Source organism: Nannospalax galili, unplaced genomic scaffold (assembly GCF_000622305.1).
Source record: "Nannospalax galili isolate Female #2095 unplaced genomic scaffold, S.galili_v1.0 scaffold218, whole genome shotgun sequence".
Lineage (NCBI taxonomy): Eukaryota > Metazoa > Chordata > Mammalia > Rodentia > Spalacidae > Nannospalax > Nannospalax galili.
In genome coordinates, this window is record NW_008343207.1 from 1,150,833 (window position 1) to 1,158,057 (window position 7,225).

The 7,225-nt window shown below is 46.2% G+C and overlaps 1 long non-coding RNA gene across 1 annotated transcript in view; it reads right to left on the reverse strand.

Moving 5' to 3' along the window:
- The window catches only part of LOC115071396, an 18,414-nt gene extending 11,638 nt beyond the window's left edge, over positions 1-6,776 (reverse strand). The window contains exons 1-2 of the long non-coding RNA XR_003850482.1: positions 6,642-6,776; positions 3,190-3,308 (exon numbers count right to left, since the gene is read on the reverse strand). This is a non-coding gene — a long non-coding RNA (uncharacterized LOC115071396). The remainder of the gene's footprint in view (positions 1-3,189; positions 3,309-6,641) is intronic.
- Positions 6,777-7,225: the final 449 nt, after the last annotated feature.

Genomic DNA, 7,225 nt, shown 5'->3' on the forward strand with positions numbered 1-7,225 from the left:
GCATCAAGGACTGGAGAGAAGGCTCAATGGTTAAGAGCACTGGCTGCTCTTGAAGAGGACCTGGGTTCAGTTCCCAGCACCCACATGGTAGATAACAACTGTCTATAACTCTAATTCCAGGGGATCCAACACCCTCTTCTGACCTCCATAGACATTGTATGACATGGGTGCACTTTATATACATACACATAAAAGAAGAAGAATAAATAAAATATTTTTAAAAAACTAAAAACAAACCCCATAAAACAGAGTATTTTTAGTTGAGTAGGCTAGACAAATTTGAAATTTGGCAAAAGGCTCAGTGGGAGGTCTGGGTTCACTTCTGTTTATCCCCAACCTCAGCCCCTATCTAATATGCCTGACCTTCATCCTTCCCAGTCACCCTGTCACCAACCCCTATTGACCTTGTCCGTGGGGGAAAGGAGGACTTTCTAGTGACTTAATCTGCATTAAAGAGCCAGGCCAAATGACACTGAGAAATGTCCCAGCCAAGGTTCCTAGAATTCCAGGACAAACACACCAGTGGACAGTGGACATGAGAAACTAGATGTCTCCAGTGGGTTCAAGTCCCTGACCTGCTAGCCTGGTGCCACGCTCATGGGACGCCAATAATTCCAAAGCCTTTGCTTAGTCAATCACTCCACTGCCCCAAACTGGAGTGTGCCTAAGCTCTTCACAAGGTCATTTGCCTCTCTTGGGCTCCCCCAGCCCTTCTAGAAAACAGCCCAGGTTTCTTGTCTGAGAATCTCAGGCCAGCCATAGGAAATTGAATTTATGATATAATTCTTCTGTGTAAAAATAGTCCTGTTCCTTTGGGACAGTCTGTTGGTGTGTTCCAGAAAGTCCAGTTTGCAATTATTTAGGGAAAATACAGGGAACTGGGGAATTCACTCATCAGATTTTTTTTTTTTTTAAGAAAAGAGTAGGCTGTCAGGGAGCAAGTGGGGAGACTGTTTCTTCTGGCTTTAGATGCAGCCTCAGTTCTTAGTTTTCCTGTGATGCTGTTCAGCTGACTACAACAGGGTGAGGTGTCTAGGTGGCCTCTCCCAGAAATACTATGTGGAGGAACAGGGCCAACTGACTTCCAGGAAATGTGAGAAGGGAAGGAGGGAAGGAGGAAAGGAGGCAGGGAGAGAAGCAGGGAGGGAGGGAGGGAGGGAGGGGAAGGATGCCTGTGATGGTACTTCATGTCAAATTAGCTGCCAGTGGGCAGGTAAGCCAACCCACAAGGGAACTCTGGGCAGTGCAGAACCCTGAAGCAGTCCAAGGGACAGCTCTTCCTGAATATGAATTCCAATTAATAAAAGTAATAAGTACACAAATAAATACCTACATGGATTTAATGAATGAAAATAGATTTCATCATAAATGTCATGCTGGGAATCATGGCCATGAAGTGAGGGGGTGAAAGTAAAGTATTCACCAGCACTAGTGGGAGGACTCAGGAGGTGAAGGTGCTTGCCACCAAGCCTGACAACCTGAGTTCAATTCCCCAGGCTCACATGGTAGAAGGAGAGAACCAACTCCTGTAAATTGTTCTCTGACCTCTTTAGGCTTGCTATAGCACTCAAAAACACACATCATACACACATACAATAATAAATAAATAAATAAAAATTTTTTGAGACAAGGTCTTACTGTGTAGCCCTGGCTGACCTGGAATTTGCTATGTCCTTCTGCCCCTGCCCCTGCCCCTGCCCCTGTCAAAAAAAAAAAAAAAAAAGTATTTACCAGAACAGAGTAGAGAGCGCTTCCAAGGGCAGGCTCTCATGGAAGGGCCATGGTTTCCTGGTCAGAGTCTCTCCCGGTTCCTCTCACCACCATAATTCTTTTAGGCTCTGCTTACTTTATCCTATGATACCATTGCTAAGCTCCAGACTACAGGCCACTGAGCTCAGATGGGGTTGTCCAGGGGTGTCAGCCATTATGGTCCACATCTGTACCCATCTCCCACTGCCCACCTCCAAGTGATGTCACAGACCAGCCTTTGACCTGCAATAGTCACTGCCCCCATCCCAGGATGCCTCTAATGAGTACTCTACCTTATGGTCACACAATTCCACAATGACCAGCAATACCACCTGGAGTTCCAGGCCCCTGTTCAGTTCTGAGGCATCCCCAGAAGATGGTCTGTCTCCCTTGTCAACAGTGTGACCTTGCTGACCCATCAGGGGATAGAGCGATATAGAGGCCAAAATCAAGGAGAAACCTCCCACACTTTAACAATCAGAGCCTGACTGGAGCCTGATCTCATGATTTGTGACATCTTACACACTCAAAACATAACTCCTAATGACCCATTGTGCCTACCCAAAATGTCAGTTTGAGAAAGACAGCTACTGCTAAGATTTACTGCTTGACAATGAGATGCCCACTGTGCTGGATAGCTTTAGTTGTCAACTTGACACACCTGGGTTGAGGGAGCCTCAATTGGGGAACTGCCTCATTTGACTAGCCTGTGGCCATGTCTGTGGGGCATTTTCTTGATTGTTGAGGGATGTGGGACAGCCCAGCCCATGGTGGGTTGTGTCATCCCTGGGAAGGTGGTCCTGTATTGTTTAAGAAAGGTTGAGCATGGGCCAGGGGCAAGCCAGTAAGCAGCGTTCCTCCATAGCCTATGCTCCAGCTCCTGCCTTCAGGTTCCTGTCCTGAGTTCCTTGGGCTCCCTGATGAACTGTGACCTCAGAGATGTAAGCCGAATAAACCCTTTCCTCCCCAAGTCGGTATTGGTCAGTGTTTTGTCACAGCAATTGAGGCAAACTAGAACACCCACTTATCCAGATATGGCTCCCCCACATATGGCCAAGTTACTGCCCTTAAGTGTGTGAAAGGCCTGCCACTCCCTCCCAGGGTGATGTACTCCTAAGGCACATTCTCTGAGTCTCTGCCCGTCCTTGAAGTGTATTTTCTTAATAAATCACCTCTGTCTGCTCCTGTTGGGTGAATACTTCTACTCCTGAACCTTCATGTTGCTGCTGTTGTTCCCAACATGACAACACATTGATAAATTCCAAATAAATTAATGAAGGAAATGCAAAAATGCTACCTGGCAAACACCACACTAGCAACAGACACTAGGCCCAAGCAAGGACAGGAGATTCTCAATCTCAAAATATCTCCCTCAAGGAAGTTATTCCCTACTGAGGAGAGGATATGAACCTTACAAAGGAGAAAATTGGCAGGCACTACCTTGGCCAAGATCAAGGTCAATATCCAGAGTAGTGAGGCTGATGTCATCTGTGCCAGTATAGTGTCCACGATGGATGAGTGTCACCTCTGCCCAGTCCAGCCACACACACTTGACCTCACTGGAACATAAGAAACAGCAGACAGGTCAATGGAGGTCCAGTCCCAAAAGTGCTGAGGAGTTGCTTCAAAAGCGTTAGGTCACAGAGTACTAAGAAACAGCACAAGCAGGAGATTAAAAGACACTTCAAAATACATGTGTGGCGGAGCATGACGGTGCACACCTTTAATCCCAGCACTTGGGAGGCAGAAGCAGGCAGATCTTTGTGAGTTCGAGGCCAGCCTGGTCTACATAGTGAGTTCCAGGACAGCTGGGGCTACAAGGAGACCCTGTCTCAAAAAAAAAAAAAAAAAAAAAAAACCAAAACCACGTGGGGTCCAGGATTGGATCCTGGGCCAGGGAAGGGACATGTACAGTAAAACTTGGGAAATGAGAACAAGGTCTGTAGTTCAGTCAGTAGATTCCAGTGCCAGGTTCTGAACTTTGAGCTGAACTTGTGTAAGATTTCAACACTGTGGGAGGCAACAGAACTGCAGATGGGCATCTCAGCAATGCCTTGCTTATTCATGTATTTATTTATTATTTATTTATTTATTATTTATATACGGTCTCACAGTCTATAGCCCAGGTTGACATAGAACTCAGTCATTATGTAGTCCAGGCTACCTTGAACTCTCAGTGATCCTTCTGCCTCAACCTCCAGAGTGCTGGAGTTACAGGCATGCACCACCATGTCCAGATGCAATTTTTTATAAGTTTAAAAACCACTTCAAGCCAGGCGTGGTGGTGCACGCCTTTAATCCCAGCACTCGGAGGCAGAGGCAGGTGGATCTCTGTGAGTTAGAGGCCAGCCTGGTCTCCATAGTAAATCCAGGACAGCTGGGGCTACAGGGAGACCCTGTCTCAAAAAGACAAAACAAACAAACAAACACCATTTCAATAATAATAATAATAATAATAATAATAATAATAAAAACAGGCTAACGGAAGATGTTGGGAACTGGAATATTTACAGGCTACCCACCCAGAGCCATTGGCTGTGTATTTCTGGGCTGTGGTAAAGTCAGTGCTTCCCAGTTGCTGGTTGGCCAAGTGGCAGAGGGGAGTCTCAGGCATGGACAGCTAGATGACCATCTCAGAGATGTGAATGGGACCTTGGTAATGTCCACAAATAATGCTCACTCTCAGAGACAACTGAGGAACATTCTAGAAGCTTTGAGCTTTGATTTATTCTCTTCCTCCTCTGTCAGCAGAGCCTCCCCAAATACATTTCTGTATAACCCAATATTCACCCAGCCATTCAGGGTTACTCTTCTTCCCCTTGCTGGAGAACCTGGGAATTTGCCATGACCCCTGACAATCACTCTTGGTCACCTTCGGGACTGTCACACCAGCAGACAGAGAACAGAGTCACCTTGGAGCCCAGAACAAAACTCCATCTAACACTCAGCAGACAGGGCCAGTGAATTAAAAATAGAAGAAACAGCAGCCACTACATTTTAGTAATCACACTTAGCAAGCGCTCCATTATCAGGATCAGCGGGGACTGTCTGTACTTCCACTGTCCCCAGAAAAATGCATCACCCACCACACCAGCAGTAGGGAGCCCTACACAGCACCCTCCAAGTAGTAGCCTTTTCCCAGGGAACACTCCCTCGTGTGAATTCCAGGCTCTACTGATTTTAGAAAGGGGAGAGGGAGCTTCCCCACACTCCAATCTGTTTTAAATTATTGCTATTCCTGACAGACCTGTCAGGTAGACAGGGACTCATAGTTAAGTATATAAATAATTATTAAAATTCTACTGGTAGTAATTTGAAAATGAAAGAGCTCACCCCCCTACCCGCCTTCTTTTACTTTTTTCTTTTTCTGCTAGGATTACTAAGGAATTTAACATTGTTTAATTTACAACACAAGTCCAGTCTATTAAAACCTCTTGTGCCCCTATGAAACTAATGCTTCACCACATCTCAGAGCCTTGGAGTACCAAGTCATTGATTTAATTAAATAGGAAAAAAAGTTGCCCTTGGGTCCCATCCTAGAGGGAAAAGGTGTTTTTTGTTGTTGTTGTTGTTGTTTTTTTTTTGGTCTTTTTGAGACAGGGTCTCCCTGTAGACAGGGTCTCCTCAGCTATCCTGGAACTCTCTATGTAGACCAGGCTGGCTTTGAACTCACAGGGATCCGCCTGCCTCTACCTCCCAAATGCTGGGATTAAAGGTGTGCACCACCATGCCCAGTTTGTGAAAAGGTTTTTATAAATGGTAAAGAATGTAGACAAGGATGGGAAATGGTTCAGTTTTTAAAGTGAGTGCTTGCTAAGTGAGCATGAGGATCTGAGTGTGATCGCCAGCACCCACATATAAGCTGGGTATTACATGCCTGTAATCCCAGTTCTGGGGAAGGAGAGACAGGAGGATCCCTTGAGTTTTCTGGCAAGCCAGTTACTGTCCTCAGTAAACTTCAGTTTCAGGGAGAGACCCTGTCTCAAAAAATAAGGTGGCGAGTGACTGAGGCTTCTGGCCTTTACATGCACATGCAATGCACACCTGCACACATATACACACATATGTCACAGAGAGGGAGAGGGAGAGGGAAAGAAATCAGGTGATCCCTTGCACAAACATACTGGTGACTCCCTAAGACCTGGGGTGCCCCTGAAAAAGGCAGGTTGAGATCCAACCTCATGTTATTATGACAGGGATTTTTTCCTAGAATAGTATCCAATTCCCCTCTAAGGATCTATCTCCACCTTCCTCATGCCCAACTCTCAAAGAAGGGGTTCAGGCAGGGCTCCATCCAGGCAGCAAGGATCCATCACCACTGTAATTGGGTTGAGGTGGGCACATGACTCCATAGGAACCAATGGAAAAGCTACAGAAGTTAATAGATCTGTGGGAAACTACCTCTCTCCTCCTCAAAGCCCTGGAGCTGCAGCTGCCATCTTGTGGCCACCAGGATAAGAAGAGGCTCAACATGGAGAGGATGGAGTTAAGAGAAAGGCCCAACCCACATTTTGATGACTTTGTTGGGGCCCTGACATCCATTCAAGCACAAGATCTATGAGTTCAGCCAAGGACCACAGAGAATTTTCTAGGTGTTTAGCCAGGTTGGCCATCTGTCACTGACAATCAACACAAACCTGTTCATCTGGGAGATTGATGAAGCTCTTCTACACGGGATTAAATGTCACTCCTGTCAGCTCCTCATCTCTCCCCCATCACAGACACTGCAGGAAGGGATCATGAGGGTTAGCATTAGCTAAGGAGGCTAAGGACCCTGGTCTCAGAAACTCCGGCTTTGACAGGCTCCTCACTTCCTCTCTCTGGAACTCAGATCCTGCAGGAGGAAGGTGAGCAGAGGCCAGTGAGGTCTACATGAGTATTACCTGGCTTACCTGGCTTGACTTGTAGCATTTGACTAGAGATGTAGACATTGTCGTGGTTGGCTGCTGCTGCTGTGAAGAAGTCTCGTTGTCATCCCCCGTCCCATGTCCTCCCCGACAGGCTCCTGTGTCTGGACACTTGGTCTCCACCTGGGGGTCTGTTTGGGGAAGTTGTGGGACCTTTAGGAGGTGGATCCTCATTGGAGGAAGCGGATCAGTGAAAGCAGGCCTTGAGGGTTATAGCCTGGCCCTACTTTCTACTTTCTACTTGCTTTCTCTCTGCTGCCTGATCTTTCCAGATGTGAGCATATTCCTGCACAATGCCTTCCCCATCTGATAGTGACTGTACCGTACCCCTCAGACCAGGAGCAGAATCAGTCCTTGCTCCCTTAAGTCACTTCTTTCAGGTATTTTATCACAATGAAAAAAAAAAGTAAGAAATACTTATACCTTAAATGTGTAATCCATCACCAAATGCTTGAATAAAAGAATCTCCTACTTTGGCCTAATGGAAAGTTATCTTGATTACAGTGATGGCTTCATGAGTGCATGTCTGTCAAACCCACCAAATAAACCACTTTAAATACAGGCCATTT